Here is a 22,342-nt window from a genome sequence, read left to right as displayed (position 1 = left end):
AAATCCCATTTAAAATAACTTTAAACAATATAAAATATTTGGGGAGTTGACCTGCCAAGGCAGACTCAGAAACTCTATGAAAACAACTTTTCACACAAATAAAATCAGATATAAATAACTGAACAAATATCAACTGCTCATGGATAGGCCAAGCATTAGTTAGCTAATAATAAAAATGACAATTCTACCTAAATTAAACTATTTATTTAGTGCCATACCAATCAAACTTTTACTTTAATGAATTAGAAAAAATGTAACTAAATTCATATGGAGAAGCAAAAATTCAAGAATGTCAAGGAATTTAATGAAAAAATGCATAAAACAAGATAACTTAATCTTACCAGATCTTTATTATAAAGCATCAGTCATCAAAACTGTCTGGTACTGGCTAAGAAATAGAGTGGTGAATTAGTGGAATAGACTAGGTGCGAACGAGATAGCAGGAAATGATTACAGTAATCTGCTTTTGGATAAACCTAGAGAGTCTAGCTTCTGGGATAAGAATTCAATCTTCAATAAAAACTGCTGGGAAAATTGGAAGATAGTATGGCAGAAACTTGGATTAGACCAAAATCTCACACCCTATACCAAGATAAGATCAAAATGGGTGCAGGATTTAGACACAAAAGACAATATTATATGCAAACTGGGAGAACAAAGAATAGTTTACCTGTCAGATCTATGGAAAGGGGAGCAGTTTATGACCAAGGAAGAGTTAGAGAAAATCATCAAAAATAAACTGGATAATTTTGATTACATTCAAAGGGTTTTTCATAAACAAAACCACTATAACAAAGATGGAAAGAAATGTAACAAATTGGAAAACAATTTTTACAACTAGTATTTCTGAAAAGGACTCATTTCTAAAATATATAGAGAACTGAGTCAAATTTGTTTTTAGGGTTTTTTAGGGGTTTTTTTATAAGGCAAATGGGGTTAAGTGGCTTGCCCAAGGCCACACAGCTAGGTAATTGTTAAGTGTCTGAGACTGGATTTGAATCCACATACTCCTGACTCCAGGGTCGGTGCTCTATACACTGTGCCACCTTGCCACCCCTACTGAGTCAAATTTGTAAAAAAAAAAAAGTCATTCCCCAATTGACAAATGGTCAAAGGCAATTTACAGATGAGGAAATCAAAGCTATCCAAATTCATATGAAAAATTGCTCTAAATCATTACGGCTTAGAGAGATGCAAATTAAACATTTAATTAAAGGTACCACCTCACATTGGCCAATATGACCAGAAAGGACAATGATCAATGTTGGAAGTGATTGGGGAAACTGGGACACTACTACATTATTGGTGGAGGTGTGAACTGATCCAACTTTTCTGGAAAGCAATTTGGAATTATGCCCAAATGGCAATGAAAATTTGCATACCCTTTGATCCAGTAATACCTCTACTGGGTCCATACCCTGAAGAGATCATGAAAAAGGATAAAAACATAAATTGTACAAAAATATTCATAGCATCTCTATTTATGGTGGCAAAGAATTGGAAATCAAGGGGATGTCCATCAATTGGGGAATGGCTAAACAAACTGTAGTATATGTATGTGATGTAACACTATTGTTCTATTAAAAACCAGGAGGGATGGGATATCAGAGAAACCTGGAAAAACTGGCATTAATTGATGCTGAGTAGAGTGAGTAGAACCAGAAGAACATTTTACATCCTAACAACAGCATAGGGATGATGATCAACCTTAATGGACCTGCTCATTCCAACAGTGCAATAATCAGGGACAATTTTAGGGTATCTGAGATGGAGAATACCATCTGTATCCAGACAAAAGAACTATGATGATCAACCTTAATGGACTTGCTCATAGCAAGAGGGCAGCAAGCAGGCACAATTTTGGGGTGTCTGTGACAGAAAATGCCATCTGTATCCTGGGAAAGAATTGTGGAGTTTGAACAAAGGTCAAGGACTATTACCTTTAATTTTTTAAAAAACATCTTATTATGTAATTCTGCTATATCTCATACTATATGTTTCTTCCTTAAGGATATGATTTCTCTCTCAACATATTCAACTTAAATCAATCCATACTATGAGAATGATGTAAAGTCTAGCAAACTGCCTTCTGTGGGGGGTGGAGGGAGGGAAGCAAGATTGGGGGAAAACTTGTAAAACTCAAAATAAATAAATTTTTCCAAAATTATATATATATATATATATATATATATATATATATATATATATATACCGTAATAAATAATAAAAACCCCAAAAAGTTATATTTTATTTCTTCCTGAAGGATATGGTTCTTTTCTCTCTCAACACATTCAATTTTGATCAATTCATAGCATGGAGACAGTGTAAAGATTATCAGACTGCCTTCTGTGGGGGAATGTAGGAGGGAAGGGAGGGTGAGGGAAAAAGTATAAAATTCAAAACCTTACAAAAATGATAGGCAGAAACTACTATTGTATATAATTGGAAAACAAATAAAATGTTTTATATATAATAAAGAGTATTTATATATAAAATATAAAAAATGGTGAAAACATGACAATATCCAAAATTGAGACCCTTCACTTTTCAAAAGCAAGGGCTCTGAAAGGTCAGTCTACCAGCTGGAAGAACTCCAACAAGACATGAGTTATGAATGGGGCAATGATTTCATTTCACAAAAAGAATTTTATGTAACTAAAGGAATCTTTCTAGGTCATAGCTATCCTTTCAAACAAATAGGGGGTTAAGTGGGAGGGAGCAAGATAGGACAAAATAAAATTCTAATGTTCCAAATCAGTTAGTTGGAAGGCTACACTGTCTTGGTGAACAATGTGCATTCATTTCCTCTATCATCTTAAGAGCTCTAATCTTGATTTACTTTAGCAGAGACAACAGCAATAAGAAAGAGTATGGCATTAAAATTACTTATGATGATGTCTGGTGAACAATGGTCTCTCTTCTGAACATATTCAAGGTCAAAATTTCATAACTTAAATGGGGGCCAAGAAGTGAACAAGAATTTAAAGGCTTGTAGAGGCTTTAAAGAAACCAGACAGCTGTCAATTGTACTTAAACCTTTTTTTGAAAAAGTTTCCTCTTAAAAATGTCTCATTCTAAATGAAGAAAATTTCCCAAACTATTATTCTGTATTTTATCTTTTAAAACTAAAATCACTGAAAAATTCATGATTTCTCATTGTCTTACTTTCCATACCTTTCACTTATTTATCAATCTCTTAAATTCATATCTCCAAGATTAGCACACACCTGTTATTGTTCTCTCTAAAGTTATCAGTGACCTTTGATTATTGTCAAATTCAATTACCTTTTCCTTAGTCTTCATCTTTCTTGATCATGTCAGCATTGTATCATTTAACACTCTTGACTACCTTTTTTCTTTCTGGTATGTTCTTCTCTTTGTTTTACTTTCTCCTCTCTCTCTCTCTCTCTCTCTCTCTCTCTCTCTCTCTACTGATTTCTCTTATTTCAATTCCTAAATCTTTAGTACCACCCTTTTTCTTTGATGAATTATGAACTGTATAAAAGATTAATAATGAGCATATTCCCAGGTTCTAGCTTGAGCCCCCTTCTATATACTCTCTTTCTTATTAATGTCACCAACTCCCATGGATTCATGTATCATCTCTATGCAGATAAATCCCTGCCCTCATTTCTTTCCTAAACTTCAATCCAGCTTCACTAATTATTTGCTGGATATTTCTAATTGGTTGTCCAATAGGCATCTTAATTTAATTCATTATATACAAAATATAACTATCTTTCCCAAATAAAGGTAATTATCTTCCTGACTTTTCTATTTTTCTTCATGCTGTCACAGTCTTCTAGGCATCTATGTCCATAAATAAACATTATTCTCAATTGTTCACTGTCCCTCACCCCAGTGAGATTAGCTAATTATGAAGTCTACCTTCAGAACATCTATTGTATCTCTCCCCTTCTCCTCTACTCTCTTGATCACCACTGTTAAGTCAGGTTTTATGATTCTTCACCTGAGCTATTACAATAGTCTCCCAATTAGGGTTTAGTGTATGTCTGGGAAGACTACTACCTGTGGTATAAGGACTGCCAGGCCCTTTTCAGGACTGCTTTTCACCTTTGTGTCTTTGGAAGGAATGGATTTGCTACAACTACAACTATAGCAGTGGTCACTTACTACTGAAGACTTGTGCATCTCACAATCTCATCCCCAACACTGTTTTTCATTTACCTAAAGGAAATAAAAGTGTATGAATGCAACCTCACAGCAAGCACTGGCGTTTAATAGATTACATGATTGTAAAGAGAAGAGATAGAAGGGATGTGAGAAAAAGCAATCATTCATAGAATTATCCTCACCAAGTTCTCCAATATTCACATTCAACAGAAGTTGTTGCCCCAAGACAAAATGACTAACAGAAGAATTAATGTATTAATGTCAACAAATCAGAGTGCTTCTCTGAGCAAGAACATTTTGTTGCCAACTTGGAGAGAAAGTTGAGGCAACACACAATTGGTAACAGTGAAGCACAAAAGGAGTAGGCAGCTTTCAAAGATTTGGTGTACAAAGCTTCATTTGCTCATCTGAATCAGAACACTTGCAAATATTAAGACTAGTTTGATGAAAATGATGGAGAAATACAGAAGTTGCTAAATACAAATGAGAATTCGACAGAGTTTACCAAAAGGATAATTATCCATCTCTAAGAAAATAGCATTTAATTCCATCAAAAAAGTACAAGATTTTCAGTCAAGATGACAGAGAGAAATAATTACATAGCTGTGTGGCCTTGGACAAGCCACTTAACCCCATTTGCCTTGCAGAAACCTAAAAAAAAAAAAAAAAAGATGACAGAGAGAAGTCACATACTGTTTTAAGTTCTCCTGGCTTTCCCTCATAACTGACAAGAATCAAGCTCTAAACAGATTATGGAGCAATAGAGCCCACAAAAGAACAGAGTGGACCATGTTTCAGCAACTTTTGTCACCAGGGGAGTGTGAGCTTGTCCAGGGCAGAGAATAGGGACCCAGAACACTGGTGCCATGATGAGGTGGGGTCTAACCTGAAAACCTCAGCAATGGGAACTGAAACCTTTGCATTGTGCATGATGAATAGACGGGGATAGTTTCAGCACTGATTGTCCAGGACACCCATTCCACCAGCCTGGGCAACTGGTCTGAGCAGTACAAACTGCAAGCCGCTGGCATTCCTATGGGAGGGTATGACTTTCCCCAGTACAAACAACAGAGAAACAGTTCAAGGTGTTCACACCTTTCCCAAAGGCCTGGATGTAGGAATTAGACTTCCTTAGACTGTCTATGCAGAGAGACCTTCTGGCATTTCCAGCCCTAACAGCCTATTGCAGTGACCTGCACTGCAGTATGGAAAGTCCAGAGATAGCCCCAGGTATAGGGAGTGGACAACTGACATCTCAACACAGGCAATCCTGAGAAAGCTTCTCTCATTCCTTATTGGTTGGTTCATTGAGTAACTCCCTGGAGTTACTAACTCCAATAAGCAAGGACTCTAGCATTCTATTCTCAACACTGAAAGTCTGTGAACAAGCCCCTTGCCCAATACAACACAATGCAATCTTGCCCTAGAGAAATATAATAAATCCCCAAATGAAGAAATGTCAGTGAAAAGCAGGGTCTATTGAATGTTATTTTGGAGATAAGGATACTAACTCAGAAAAGGAGGGCAGAGGTATGTTATATGTGAAGAGGAGAAAATGAACTGGTCTCCAGTCCAGAAAGACTTCTTAGAAAAGCTCAGAAAGGAGTTTAAAAATAAAATGGAAAAATTGGGAAAAGAAATGCAAGAGAAAATTAACATCTGGCAACAAAAAAATTACAGGAAAAAAATTTAAATACAATTGGACAAATGCAAAAAGAAAATAATTCCCTCAAAAACCCAACTGGGAAAAGGGGAAAAGATAACAAGTCACTAAAAAATAGAATTGGGGCACCTAGGTGGAGCAGGAGATAGAGCACTGGCCTAGGAGTCATAAGGTCCTGAGTTCAAGTATGACCTCAGACACTTAATGATTAGTTATATGACCTTGGGCAAGTCACTTAACCCCACTGCCATAAATAAATTTTAAAAATCTAGGTGGTGCAGTGGATAGAGTATCAACCCAGGAGTCAGGAGGACCTGAGTTCAAATCCAACCTCAGACACTTAATAATTACCTAACTGTGTGGCCTTGGGCAGGTTACTTAACCCCATTGCAAAAACCTAAAAAAAAAAAAAACCAAAAAATAGAATTGACTAAATGGAAAATGAGGCACAAAAGCTAAATGGAAAAAAATACCTCCCTGAAAAATAGATTGGGACTAGTGGAAACTAATGACTTCATGAGACATCAAGAATCTTTTAAAATTTAAAAAATGATAAAATAAAATGTAAAATATCTCATTGGTAAAACAACTGATCAGAAAAATAGATCTAGAAGAGACAATTTAAGAATCATATGACTACTTGAAAACCATGACAGCATTCTTCAGGAAATAATTAAGGAGAACAGCCCTAATATCCTGGACTCAGAGAGCAAAATAGTCATTGAAGGAATATATTAATTACCTACTGAAAGGATCCCAAAATGAAAGTACCAAGTAATATTGTAGCCAAATTCCAGAATTATCAGATCAAGGAGAAAATCCTGCAAGTGATCAGAAAGAAGCAATTCAAATACCAAGAAGCCATAGTCAGGCTTACACAGGACCTGGCTGCAGTAACATTAAAGGATCAAGGGGCCTGGAAAATGATATTACAGAGAAGAGGAGCTTGGATTACAACCAAGAATCAACCATCCAGAAAAACTGAACCTTCTCTTTCAGGGAAAAAAGATTCATATTTAATGAAGTAGATGACTTTCAAACTTTCCTGATGCAAATACCAAAGCTGAATAGAAAATTTGATCTTCAAACAGGAGATTCAAGAGAAACATGAAAAGTAAATAGAAAAAAAGGAAAAGATTGCTATCCATTAAAATTAAATTGGTTGCATCCCTAATTGAGAGCAAGATTCTCATACTCTTCAGAATTGTAACTATTAAAGGGAATATACTTTGGGTGAGGGTTGAACATTCTTGGTATGCCCATGATTTTGATGGAATGATTTAAAAGCAATTAAGATATTAAAAAGGGGGAGGGAGAATGTAATGAGACAAGAGGAATGGAGAGGTAGAATAGGATAAATTACATCACATAGAGAGGTACAAAGGACCAGTTGCAACAAAGGGAAAGAAGGGAAGAGATGAGAACCCCCTGAAGCTTACTCTTATCAGATTTGGCTCAAAGGGGGATTAATACACAGAGAGAGAGAGAGAGAGAGAGAAACATTCAGTTGAGCTTAGAAAATTTTCTTAACATTTAAGTATTAAGAAAGAAAAGGCAGGGATGTGGGGGAAGGAAGAGAAGTAAGGACTGTCAGAAGGGAGAAAAGGAAGAAGAAGAAAGAGAAAGGGGGGAAAAAAGAGAGGGTAGTGGATAGAAGGGGTGGCATATTGAGGGAGGTGGTATTCAGAAATACAACACTGGGGAGGAGGGATAAGATGAAAGGAGGGAAAAATGCAGAGAGGAGACAGCATAAAGGATAATGAAAAGTTAGTAATTATAACCATGATTGTGAATGGGATGAACTTGCCCATGAAATGGAAGCAAATAGCAAAGTGAATTAAGAACCAAAATTCTATAATATGCTTCTTATGAGAAATACATTTGAATCAGAGACATACACACAGAATAAAGGTAAAAGACTGGAGCAGAATATTTGCTTCAGTTGAAGTGAAAAAAAGCAGAGGTAGTAATCCTTATCTCAGCAAAGTAATTGCAAAAATAGATCTCAATAAAAGATAAAAAGAAGGAAACTACATCCTCCTAAAATGTACCATAGATAATGAAGTACTGGGGGTGGAGCTAAGATGGCTACAAAAATGGATCCTGTCTTAGGCGATCTCTCATTAAACTTATAAGCTAAGGACTCTAACTAAACTGTCGAGAGACAGAACCCACAGGGGCACCCAGTGACCTGGAAAAGAGCAGAAAGGCTCTGCTCCCCGGGGTCAGAGGGGCGGCCCACCAGAGGGGTGGCCCACCAGAGCGAAAGAACTTCAGCCTCCCAGAGGCAGTCCCAGGGCACTGGGAGCCTCAGCTCACAGTGGGGGAGTCTCCTGAGCTACACCCCAGGGAGCACCGGGCACAAACTGGGGGAACAGCGGGGGGGCCTCTGCCAGAGCAAGCACATGGAGCCCAGCCCTCAGGGCACACAGCAAGCAGTGTGGCCAGCACAGCCAAGATCCTGGAACAAAAGCAGGCAGAACCAGTAAGCAGGAGCCCCCAGGGCATGAGCCCATTGAACCTAGGGAGGGGAGGAAAGAGAGAGACTGCCTAGCTCTGTCCTCTGCCTCTGGAACAGGACTCTGGGGCTCTGACCACATTCAGATCCTGATCCCAGTCTAGGCCCCCCCATAGAACTGCAGGGCCCCCCCACCACAGCCCTGTGGCAGAGGGGGGCGCCTATGGTCATTCACAGACCAGGAGGGAGGACAGAGCCTCACACACTGAGACCCTTGTGGGAGTGTCCCAAAAGCTCAGGAAGCACACCAAAAACAGGCTCAGGCTGGGAAAATGAGCAAGCAGAGAAAAAAGAGGAACACCATTGAGAAATATTTTGCAAATGAGCCCAAGAAGGACCAAAATACTCAGTCTGAAGATGAGGAAGCACAAGCTCCTGCATCTAAAGACTCCAAGAAAAAAAGAAATTGGGCTCAGGCTATGACAGAGCTCAAAAAAGACTTTGAAAATCAAATGAGGGAGTTAGAAGAAAAACTGGGAAAAGAAATGAGAGAGAGATGCAGGAAAAACATGAAAATGAAGTCAGCAGTCTAGTCGATGAAATCCAAAAAAATGCTGAAGCAAATAGCATGCTAAAAACCAGCTTAGGTCAAATGGACAAAACAGTTCAAAAAGTTATTGAGAAGAATGCTTTAAAAAGCAAAATTGGCCAGATGGAAAAAGAAATACAAAGAGAACAAATCCTTCAGACAAAGAATAGAATTCAGGGAGATAGATGAATTTACCAGAAATCAGGAATCAATACTTCAAAACCAAAAAAATGAAAAATTATAAGAAAATGTGAAATATCTCATTGAAAAAACAACTGATATGGAAAATAGGAAAGATAATTTAAAAATTATTGGAATATCTGAAAGTCATGATCAGGAAAAGAGTCTTGACATCATTTTCAAAGAATTACTACAGGAAAATTGCCCTGATATTCTAGAAGCAGAGGGCAAAATAGAAATGGAGAGAATCCACTGATTCCCCCCCCCCCCCGAGAAAGAGATCCCAAAAAAACAACCCCTAGGAATATTATAGCCAAGTTCCAGAACTCCCAAGTCAAAGAAAAAATATTACAAGCAGCCAGAAGGACATAGTTCAAGTATCGTGGAGCTGCAGTCAGGATCACACAGGACTTAGAAGCAGCTACATTGGAAGCTTGTAGGGCTTGGAATATAATATACAGGAAGGCAAAAGAGGTTAGAATGCAGCCAAGAATGAACTACCCAGCAAGGCTGAATGTCCTCTTCCAGGGAAAAAGTGAATTTTCAATGAACCAGGGGAATTTCAAATGTTCCTGCTGGAATGGCCAGAGCTAAACAGAAGGTTTGATCTTCAGATACAGGACTCAGGTGAAGCATAGAGATTGGAGGAGAAGGGGAAAATATGAGGGACTTAATGATGATGAACTGCATGTATTCCTGTATAGAAAAATAACACTGATAATACTCATATGAACCTTTTCAGTTAATAGAGCAGGTAGAAGGAGCTTTTATAGTTGAAGCACAGGAGAAAGCTGAATTTGAAGATAAAATATGGCGTAAAAATGGAGTCAATAGAAAAAAGGGAAATGTAATGGGAGAAAGAAAAAGGAGAGGGGAGAATAGGCCAAGATATTTCACATAAGATTTTTCTTTATTACAATGAGCTATTGCAATGATATGGAAGGAGGGAAGGCAAGGGGGAGTGAGGGAATCTCCGCTCTCATCAGAGATGGCTAGGAGAGGAAATAGCATATATACTCAATGAGGTATAGACATCGGGAGTAAGAAGTGGGGGACAGGGGGAAGGGGGGTGATGTGAGTGATGGAGGAGAGGATGAACCATGGCGGTAGAGTTGTCAGATATAACACATTTTCTTTTTTACTTCTTGCAAGGGGCTGGGATTGGATGGCCTGTCCGGAACCATAGGGTTGGGTGGATGCTAGGTAAGGGGTGGTATTGGGGCTCAGGGCCTCTTGTCCCCAGAGCCAGGGATCTGTCTGCTGTGCCACTCAGCTACCCTACAGCAGAGTCAGAGTGAAAGGAGAGAGAAAATATAGTACATGGTAGTGGAGAAATTCGAAAGGGAGTTGTGATCAGTAGTGGCAACAGTGGAAAACTATGGAAGTAACTTTTGTGATGGACTTATCATAAAGAATGTGATCCACTCACAACAGAGTTGTTGGTATTAGAAGAAAGACTCAAGCACATTTTTTATTACTATTATTTTTTTTGGTGGGGGTACAGTGCAAATGGAGCTGGGTGGCCTGCTGGGGCCACATAGCAGGGCTGATCGCTGGGTGTCTGAGGCCGGATTTGGACCCAGGTGCTCCTGGATCAAGAGCCAATGCTCTGTCCGCCATCCTGCCACCCCTACTATTATTATTACTATTTTATTTTATTTTGAGTCTTTTTTCTTTTTTTTTTTTGGTTTTTGCAGGACAGTGGGGTTCAGGTGACTTGCATGTCACATGGCTGGGTGATTGTTGGATGTACAGGGCCGGATGTGGGCTCAGGTGCTCGTGGCTCCAGGATTGGTGCTCCATCCATTGTGCCACCTGGCCATATCTACAATTATTACTATTATATTTTTAATTTTAATTTTTTTCTCTCCCCTTTACTTTATCGCTCAAGCAAGTCTATATTTATGGGGGGAGGGTGTATTTCATTTACTCTTAAACAAGAATATTTTATTAATGTAAAAAAACATCATTTGTACAAAATGAGAATAAATATTAAAGAAAAAAAGAAAAAATACACCAAATAGGATCACTGAGAATTAGATAATAAGCAATAAAAATTTACAATAATAAAATTAAAATAAAAACTAAAAAAAAAGATAATAAAAAAAAGTAATGAAGTACTTTCAATACTAAAGATATATGCACCAAATGGTATAGCATACAAATTCTTTTAATTAAAGATTTTATTTATTTTGACTTTTATAATTTTTCCCCTAATCTTACTTCCCTCCCCCACCCCCCCTACAGAAAGCAATTTGTCAGTCTTTAAATTGTTTCCATGTTGCACATTGATCCAAATTGAGTGTGATAGCATACAAATTCTTAGAGGAGAAACTGAATGAGTTACAGGAAGACATGGGCAGCAAAACTGTTGGGAATCTCAACTTCCCTCTCTCAGAATTAAGATAAAGCTAATAAAATAAACAAAAAAGGTATACCTTTTTTCTGTTGTACATGGCACCTACACAAAGATTAACCTTGTATTAGGGCATAAAAAAAAAACTCATAATCAGGGGCAGCTAGGTGGTGCAGTGGATAAACCACCAGCCCTGGAGTCAGGAGTACCTGGTTCAAATCTTGTCTCAGACACTGTGTGGCCTTGGGCAAGCCACTTAACCCCATTTGCCTTGCAAAAACCTAAAAAAAAAACCACATAATCAAATGAAAAAACGTAGAAATATTGAATGAATTCTTTTCAGACCATAATGCAATAAAAATCACATACAATAATGGGTCATGGAGAGATAGACCTAAAACTAATTGGAAACTAAATAAGCTCATTTTAAAGAATGAGTGGATCAAACAACAAATCAGAGTAAATTAATTATTTCATACAAAACAATGACAATAAGGAGACAATATACCAAAACTTTTGAGATACAGTCAATGAGGTTATGAGGGGATATATTATATCTCTAATTGCTTACATGAATAAAATAGAGAAAGAAAAGAAAAGATCAATGAACTGGCAGGCAACTTAAAAAAAAGTTAAATAAAGAACAAATTTTAAATTCCCAATTAAATACCAAATTAGAATTTCTTAAAATTAAAGGTGAAATTAATAAAATTGAAAGTAAAAAAATTATTGAATAAATAAAATTAAGAGTTGGTTTTATGAGAAAGAAGCTGGTTTTATAAAAAAAGAAAAAGAACATCAAATTACCAGTATCAAAAATGAAAAAGGTGAATTCACCACCAATGAGAAGGGACTTAAAGTAATTATTTGGATCTATTTTGCTCAATGATATGCCAATAAATTTGATAATCTAAGTGAAATGGATGAATATTTACAAAAATATAAACTAAACAGTTAAAGGAAGAAGAAATTAAGTATTTACATAACCCCATCTCAGTAAAAGAAATTGAAGACATCATTAATGAGCTTGCTAAGAAAAAATCCCCAGGATCAGATGGATTCACAAGTGAATTCTACAAAACATTCAAGGAACAATTAGTTCCAATTCTATATAAACTATTTGAAAAAATAGGTAAAGAAGGAGTTCTGCCAAATTCCTTCTATGATACCCAAATGAGGAAGAGTCAAAACAGAGAGAGAAAATTATGGACCTATTTCCTTGATAAATATGGATGCAAATTTGTTTTTAAAAATTAGCAAAACGATTACAATATAGGATAATACATTATGATCAAGTAGGATATATACTAGAAATTCCATCAGCATAATTGACCCATGAATAACAAACCTAACAAAAATCACATGATTATCTCAATAGATGCTGAAATCTCAATAGATTATCTCAATAGATTGTGCCAAAATATGCCCCCATTTCTTCTAAAAACACTAGAGAGCATAGGAATAAATAGATGTACCTTAAAACAATAAGCAGTATCTATCTAAAACCATCAACAAGCACTACATGTAATGGGGATAAGTTAGTAGCATTTCCAATAAGATTAGAGATGAAACAAGGATCCCATTATCACCATTATTCAACATTATATTAGAATGTTAACTTTAGCAATAAGAGAAGAAAAGAAATTGGAGAAATTAGAATTGGTAATGAAATATTATCTTTAGCAATAAGAGAAGAAAAAGAAATTGAAGGTAATAGAATTGGTAATGAAGAAATAAAACTCTCACTCTCTCTACATGATATGATGGTATACCTAGAGAACCTTAATCTTTCTGGAAAGCAATTTGGAATTATGCCTAAAGGAAATAAAACTGTGCATACCCTTTGATACAGCAATACCACTACTGGATCTGTATCCTGAAGAGATCACGAAAAAAAGATAAAAATTCCACATGTATAAAAATATTCATAGTACAAGTACAATTAGAGAGATACAGAATTCTTGGCTCATTAAGAAGGCAAATTAAATTCAGTTTAATTCTGATAATAAGAATCCAAAGCACTTTATGATGCCCCCAAAGGCTATTTATGGGCCAAAGACCTATGATACAGTTCAACTACTCAGTACTAATAGAACCACATTAATTAGTAATAGGGATATGATCCTAGAGAGATGGGCTGAACACTCAGATTGAAGTTAATACTCCCTATCTGAAGTTCCAATTGAAGAAGAGGTTTTAAATGCCACTACACTCCTTTCACTGGCAAAGCACGTGGTGCAGATTCTATTCCAAGATTTACAAGATAGGAGGAATAGGAGAAAGTCAATGCTTATACAAAAGTTGACTGAAATTTTCTGGGTTTATATGGCAAGAGAAGGCTATCCCCCAGGAATTCAAGGATGCCTCCATTGTCCATCTCTTTTTCAAGGATGCCTCCACTGTCCATCTTTACTTTCATAAAGTAAATAGATTGTCCTGTGACAAACACAGTGGAGTTTCTTTTTTAGTCATTGCTGGCAGGATTTTTTTAGAGTCCTTCTTATTAGGCTAATCCTTCACCTGGAAGTTGGTCATCTACCTGAAAAGCAATATAGCCTCAGAACAGTCTGAAGAATGGTTGATACAGTATTTGCTGCCCAGTAACTCCAGGAGAAATGCTAGGAGCAGAAAAGAGATCTGTACACAAAATCTGTAGATCTGATCAATGCCTCTGACATGGTCAGTCACAAGGGTTTATGGAAAATTATGATAAAATTTGGCTCCCTGGAGAAGTTCATCAGCAGTTTATGTCAGTTTCTTCTGGGTCCTATCACCCAATGAAAACCCCTCAAGGGCCACATACAGAATTCAGTTCCCATTCATGAATCCAATTCACATCACAGAACACAAGAACATATGCTTAGAGACATGTATGAGTCCTAAGGTTGGACATACTCATCTGGATAATGGACAATGCTCTGCCCTTCACTAATGGAGCGAAACAAGATTGTGTTCTTGCTGTCAGACTTTGTATTTGGGGGGGTTGGGAGAGGGGCAAGACAATGAATGGGGTTCAGTGACTTACCACAGGTTACACTGCTAGGTAATTATTAAGTGTCTGAGGCCAAATTTGAACTCAGGTCCTCCTGACTTTTGGGTCAGTGCTCAGACACTGTGTCACCTAGCTGGCTGCTAGGCTTTTTAGCATGATGTTTTCAGCCATGTTGTCAAAAGTCTTCAATGTAAATAAACATGGCATCAATGTCAGCTACCTCACTGACTTCCCTTGAAAAGACAAGATCAAAGTAGGAGTGTTAGTGAATGATTTTTTTGTTTGCACATGATTGTGCATTTAATGCAACCTCTAAGTTGAGATACACAAAATGTGGCTTCCTTCTTTGGTATTTGTGCTAATTTTGCCCTAATAATTAATGCCAAGAAAACCCAGGTGCTCCATCAGCCAGCACCACCTTGGCAGTATATTTTCTAGGGATGTACACATTGATAACAAGATTGACATACACGTTGCCAAGAACACTTAAGTATTTGGAAACCTCAGAAGGCAAGTGTGACAGAGAAGAGAAATTATTAGACTGATTACCAAGTCTGCCAGTCAATAGAGTTGCTATGCTGACCTCATTTATATGCCTATGAATCCTAGACAATTACTCAGTGTCATACCAAGAAAATGAATTACTTCCATTTGAATTGTCTTAGGAAGATACTGATGATCACCAGGCAGGATAAGATAACAAACACTGAGATCCTTTCTTTCTTTCTTTCTTTCTTTCTTTCTTTCTTTCTTTCTTTCTTTCTTTTTTGCAAGGCAATGAGGTTAAGTGGCTTGCCCAAGGCCACACAGCTAAGTAATTATTAAGTGTCTGAGGTCAGATTTGAACTCAGGTACTCCTGACTCCAGGGCCAGTGCTCTATCCAACTGCACCACCTAGCCACCCCCTGATCCTTTCTTGAATGAAACTGGGCTAGCCATGTTTTACAATGCCAAATGTATATTCGCCAAAAAGACTATTTTATGAAGAATCCACACAGGGCAAGCACTCACAGTGGGATCAGAAAAAGTGATACAAGGAAACTTTAAAGGTTTCTCTTAAGAACTTTGGAATTGATTTACGACATGGGAGACTCTGGCAGAGGACAACCCAGAATAGTATGCCCTCATCAGAGAAATTGTTGTGCTCTATATGTAAAGCAAAATTGTAGTAGCTGAAAAGAAATTAGATATGCATAGATTTAGAGAATCTACTCCAAATGTTCACATGGACACTTGGTTCAATCTGTGGTAGGGCATTCCAAGTTTGTATTGGTCTCATATAGTTGAACACACTGTAACTTAACTCCAGCTGTGGTTCTAGAATCTCTTTGAGAACAAAGTACAAGCAATTAAACTCCCTTCTTCAATACTTATCTAATTCATCCTCCATCCAGTTGCCAAAGGAATATTCTTAAAGCATGGGTCTGAAGATGCCATTTCCTTTAATCCAAATGCCCCAATAGCCAACTTATTGCCTCTAGGACAAGATACAATTTCTTTGTTTGGCATTTAAAGCCTTTCACAATCAGACACCAGCTCATTTTTCTGGGGTTTATTGCACATTGCTCCCCATCATGCATTCTACTTTGAAGCTAAACTGCCCCCACTTGCTGTTCCTCACGTGTCAAATTATCCTCTATTTCCATGCTTTTATAAAGGTGGTCCCCCGTCCATGAAATACATTCCCATTATCTGCCTCTTTGACAACCTCACTTCTATCAAAACTCAGTTCAAATTCTTCCTTTTACATAAGGCTTTTCCTAATCACAATCCCATCTGCTAGTGTCCCTTTCCCATTACATTGTTAGGTATATTCCATTTGCTTTCTACATATTTTGTATTTACCTTTCTGTGTACATCAGGTTCCACACCTAACTCCCATTAGAATGTAAGTTTCACCACAATGAAAAGAGTGAACTTATCCTATTAAAAAGCCTTTCATTGGTTGTCACCTTCAGTTCCTCCTTCTTTTGGTATAAGCACAGGTAATTTCAATGTAGCCTGATCCTTCTTCCGCCTTAGTAATTCCTATATCAAGGGTAGGGAGCAACAGGATTAAGACAAGAATGGTTCTCTCTCACATTCTCTTGTGAGTCACGCATCACTTTAGTGATACCAGACTACCTGTGATTTAAACAAAGGAAAATTCTGTCTTCAAAACTGCTCCCCTAGCACTCAAAACTCAAAACTCCTACAAGAGGAAGAGTAAAGAAGTCAAGAAATCCAAAGGGAATTCAAGAGAGATCTCTCTAGTCTGTAAGTATTTTAAGTATTATGTTTGTGTGTATATTTGTGTATTTTTCCTATTGTGAGGCTAGAAATTGAAAACAGGAAAGAAGAACATAGCATTAAATCCCTTCCTTCCATCTCAGGAAGAAAATGCTTTCCTAAATTGGAAAGGGAATACTATATCTTCTGTATCTTCCCCCCAGATTTTCAGTAACTATTGAATAGTTGAAAGATACTGCTGTACCCAAAGAGCAAGACAGAGACCAAAATTTGATAAGTTTGGAGATCTTTAATTTCCCAGGTTCTACCTGGGGATGAAGAGTGCCCAAATCAGATAGTCCCTGAGTGTTCAGGGGATAGGGTTTTTATAGTGTTTGGGGGTGGGGGGTACTGAGAGCAAGCAGGATACAGAAGCAATGACAGCAGTTAGATATATTTTCTTGTCATACTACTCTAAACATATATAAACATAAGGTTCAGTATAGATAGGGGGTTAGACAGAGTATGAAAGGGTCAGGGTCTTTGTGTTATGTCTGAACGTGTTTCCTGAGATGGAGGGAGTCACATATTCACAGGCTTCCCACAGGTCTGAGGGAGTGAAATTTACTCTCTTATGGTTCCAGTCTCATCTGAGGAAGGGGAGGCAGTCCTGGGAGGAAGCAGGAATTTTACAGATACATCAGGATAATTAGGCTAACAAGGGTGCTTTGTGAATCTTAGACAAATTTATGGTATATCTGTAACCCCCAGAGTCAAGCATTTGGGTCCTGCCAGTTTATTTTCAGACCCAAAGGCGCCTAGCCAAAGTTATATTTCTGAGGAGTTTCTTGGGGCCCAGAAAGGTGGCAAGGACCCCTTCTAGACAGGGATTATACAAATAATGATATTATACTTCATTCCCCACTTTTTTTTCAAAATAACTCAAACCCTTGAGTTATCATCTTCATAACCTGGGTAAGCATGAACTACAAGCATCTTTACAAAGCATTCAGGTATTATCCTTACATCTCAATTCACCTGTCTCTTTAAGTTGTTCAGGCCAGCTAAATCATAGATAAGACTCTCCTTAAATAGGGTATAAACATACCTCCCAATAGTCTCCCTCCTTTTCTTTCAATGGAGAACATCTGCACCCTGCTTCTCCTCCTTTTCATAAGGAGAAGGGCATAAGTAGGGGTGTCACACTTACATTATCAAGGGGAGGTTACAAAAACAGATCACTTGACTATACCATGTATACATAGGTGAGAAATGGTAGAGATGAACTGGTCCAGTGTCTCGTCTCTTCTCTCCTGGAGACCTCCACGGTCTTTCTGCATCTTTTGAATCTGTTCCAAAAAGTCCTCTCCAGCTCAGGTGACTAGTTGAGACTTTGTCTTCTGGTAAAGAAACTGCTTAATATTTTACTCGGATCAAAACACATATTTTCATCACAATGAGATTTTGGAGCTTATTACAATTTACATTTTGCCTTATTGCCATATTGATGCATATGCTTCACTTTAACACAATAAATCTTCATTAGTTTTACTATATGAGCAAACTCCCAATGAGAATTGTCATACTGTCTTAAGCTTGTAACATACATTCAACAATCATCTTAGTTCAGAGTACCCAGCATATGGTTTAAAAATAAAACAATCTTAGCCTTTGCTCTTATTACAAGAATGGCTCAAATATCCTTAACCAAAATGAAAATTTTCAAAATATTCCCAAATATACCATTGAGTTTCCTTTTCCTGATATACTTATCTGACTCACATTCCTTTTCTTAAGTTAGACCTTAAAACTGTAATTATCCTAAGAATTTCCCATTCTTCTTCTTACCCAAATATCCCCAACAAAATTAAAGAAACTTAATTCCTATCCTAACATGTAGCTGTTAGCAGGTGTCAGAGCCACACACCTAACACAACTAACCTACCTCTAGTTATTAGATCCAGTTCACCTAAAACTTCTTTTTTCTGGTTTTCTTAGTAGCCATAGAGATCCAGGACATCAAAGGAAAATTCCCTTATAGGTATTGAATATCAGTGTCCAGGCAGAGGTCATGTGTATAGTCGTAGGTCAGATTTATTCTTCCAGGTGAGACATTATCCAAATGTCATTATGGGGAAATCAAATCAAAAGGGTCCAACCCCAGGCCATACTGAGAGCCCCTTTGGCTGCACATCCCTATCACCTGACATCTTGGCTTCCTTGGCTACAGGAACATGGCATTTACCCAGTAGCATTTCCTTTTGCTGACCATCCTGGTATCTGTTATAAAAAGAAAGTTGATTAAAAGTCCCGTGATCTAAAATAGTTGTTTTACCTAATTAGATCTCTAAGTGAATTCACTTCAATCTAGATTGGGGGTGGGGCTCATAATCAATCAGCTCCCTTCCTTACACATATATCACATATATCTACCCTGATAGATAGCTCAGGCCAGCTAAATCATAGATAAGACTCTCCTTAAATAGGGTATAAACATACCAATAGTCTCCCTCCTTTTATTTCAATGGAGAACATCTGCACCCTGCTTCTCCTCCTTTTCATAACTACATAAACCACAGATATGATTCCACTTTACACAATACATTTTCCATTCCAAGATTTTAATATTTAACACTTCTTGATTATAGTTGCTAAAACCCTAGAGAAGGCTGTCATTCAAAAATCCCTTAGCCTAATTAGAATATTCCCTGCCCCTCTTCTTCAAATAGAGTAAACTGAAATAACTTTTATAGAGAGACTGTCCTAGATTCTTTGGGGGGGGGGTTGATCTTCTATTCTTAAATCCTTACATGTCCCATAATTTTCTGTAATAACTAACAATATCTGAATCTATATTAATAAATTCCTGAAGCTCTAACAATGCTATATCATTCTAGAAAAAAATTAACTATTTAGTTTCCCTTATACGGGCATAGTTTGGTAACCACATTACATACTTTAGGATTAACTTAACTCTCTTGTCTTTCTGAAATTTATTTTCCCTATTTTCAAATTAAAATAGCATTCTTTCTATTATTTCTTTGTTTAACATATTTGGTAATATTCACTCTCTTTTTCCTTTCTTTAACTTCAAAATAAGGTCCCTTTTAACACTTACTTTACTAATTCTTCCTGAAGTAACTCTCTCTCTCTCTCCTGAAAGGGGGAGGGAGGGGGGTAAACACTCTGGCAGCACAGAATCAAGGAGAACGGGAAAGAGAAGGGAACATAAACAAAGTGGGGGGGCTTCTCATAATAGTAAAATAACAGGGTGAGTAGTTTGGCCTCAGTCAATTTAACACCATAATCCCTTTCTTTTTTGAAATAAAAAAAATAAAAAATCCCTCTAGGAAGTGTTTAAGAGACAATGCAGGGGGTGGAGGGAGGGATCATATTACCCATTGTAACAGAGGCAGAAAGCAGGCTCAAGGGGAGAGCCAGGGAGGGCATTAGATGCCTAAAAATCTAGGTGCCTGAAATAACAAAGAGCAGCAATTTAAATGAGGCAACCCAAGGAAATTTTTAGGGGGACTTTCCTCCCCATTTAACAGATCAATAGAAGAACCCCAAAACACAAGTAAATAGACAATCTGAACACATAAACACAGATGAGGCACAAGCACAGATCACACAAACACAACAAAATTTTATGAACTGATAATTTCAACACATATCAACAAAGACAGGCCAATGGCAAATTCCTGATGTCTCAGGAACACCAAGGGGAGATTTCAGGGTTGCATCCAACCATCTCTCCCTCCCAAAGGCTGACCAGATGTGTTCCTTACTATCACAAGGAACACCCAAAAGAGGGAACCTGGACATCATGTCTGATATGGAATTCTCAGGCAACTAAATGTCTAGACCCAGAACCAGAACAAGCTTACCTCTGGAGGTGTAACAGGATCTCCACTTAGGCCGAATGGGGGAGGGCAGTAGAGGAGAGGTTCATACTAAGATTATGTCTACCTAGTCCTGGGGCCCTGGAACATCATCAGGGGCCAGTTCCCCTAGGAAAGGGAGAGACAGTCCTTTCTAATCTAAACTCGAGGCTCTCCTGGTCTCCTGTGGTGACACAAAATACCAAGATCTCACTGGGGCCTCCAAATGCTGAACCCAAAGAGCCAGACGGAGACCAGAATTTGATAAGTTTGTAGTTATTTAATTTCCGGGGGACTGCCTGGGGATGAAGAGTACCCAAATCAGACAGTCCCTGAGTGTTCAGGGGATAGGGTTTTTATAGTGTTTGGCGGGGGGGGGGGGGGGGGGGGGGGGGAGCAAGAAGGATACAGAAGCAACAACAGTTAGATATATTGTCTTGTCATGCTATTATAAACATATGTAAACATAGGGTTCAGTATGGATAGGGAGCTAGACAGAGTGGGAAAGGATCAGGGTCTTTGTGTTATGTCTGAACATGTTTCCTGAGATGGAGGGAATCACATATTTATGGGCTTCCCACAGGTATGAAGGAGTGAAATTTACTCTCTTATGGTTCCAGTCTCATCTGGGGAAGGGGAGGCAGTCCTGGGAGAAAGCAGGAATTTTACAGATACAGCAAGAGAATTAGGCTAACAAGGGTGCTTTGTGAATCTTAGACAAATTTATGGTATATCAGTAACCCCAAGAGTCAAGCATTTGGGTCCTGTCAGATTATTTTCAGACCCAAAGGTGCCTAGCCAAAGTTATATTTCTGAGGAGTTTCTTGGGACCCAGAAAGATGTCAAGGACTCCTTCTATACAGGGATTACACAAATATTGATATACAAGCTAAGAGTTAAAAATTTCATGGAAGGAATATTAGGGTTTTCTATATATTTGGACCTGAGCAATATATTTCATGGAGAATTTCCTTAACCCTTCCCTTCCAGTCAGTCTACACAATAGATAAGGACCTCATCTTCTTCCGTACAATGCAGAGATGTTTGTTCTAATGTTTTAACCATAAAACACATGGTGACCCAGAGAGCTGGAAGAATTTCTCCAGTATCACATTTGTCCCCTTTCTATTTCTTCCCTTTCCTGGCTCATGCTACCACACCTATGAGGCTTAGTGGAAAGAGTCAGAGGTCCTGGGTTTAAATTCCAGCTCTAACATTAATTGTCTGTATGACTTTAGAGAGGGCATTAAAATCCCTGGGCCTCATTTTTGTCACTTGAAAAATGAGGGAATTGGATTAGATGGCTTCTCATGTTCTATTCAAATATGAATATTTAGTCCTATGATCCTAAAATGTACCAAATGACTAACTGAATTCTAAACATACAGATGACTCTCAGAACTAGGCATGGCATAGTGGATAGAGTGACGGCCTTAGAGTCAAGAAGACCAAGATTTGAATCCCAATTCAGATATATGTTGACTGAGCAGCCCTGAGATAATCCTTAATCTCTCTCTGCTTTAGTTTCTTGACAGGATAAAATATGTATAAAATGTTTTATAAAACTTAAAACTCCATAAAAGTGTTAACTATTGTTGAAAGTTTAGAGTAGATAACTAAATGTGCAGGCAATACACTCAGCTATGTCATATATGTATGCAAAAGAAAATATCTTCAACCTAAACAACTAGGATATTCCTTGGAGTGAGCAAGACCTGAATTCAAATCTTTTCTCAGAGTAGCACATGGGTAAGGACACTGAAATGATCATTTTGGAATAGGAAACTGCCAGGGAAGACATGCTCTACATTAATGCAGGTAGACTCTTTTCTATAAATTATGGTCTTAGAGAGTTGTATAGATCACCTATAAGTTATTTGC

Source organism: Macrotis lagotis, chromosome 6 (genome assembly GCF_037893015.1).
Source record: "Macrotis lagotis isolate mMagLag1 chromosome 6, bilby.v1.9.chrom.fasta, whole genome shotgun sequence".
Lineage (NCBI taxonomy): Eukaryota > Metazoa > Chordata > Mammalia > Peramelemorphia > Peramelidae > Macrotis > Macrotis lagotis.
The sequence above is the reverse complement of the archived record's forward strand: the minus strand, read 5'-3'. Positions refer to the sequence as shown.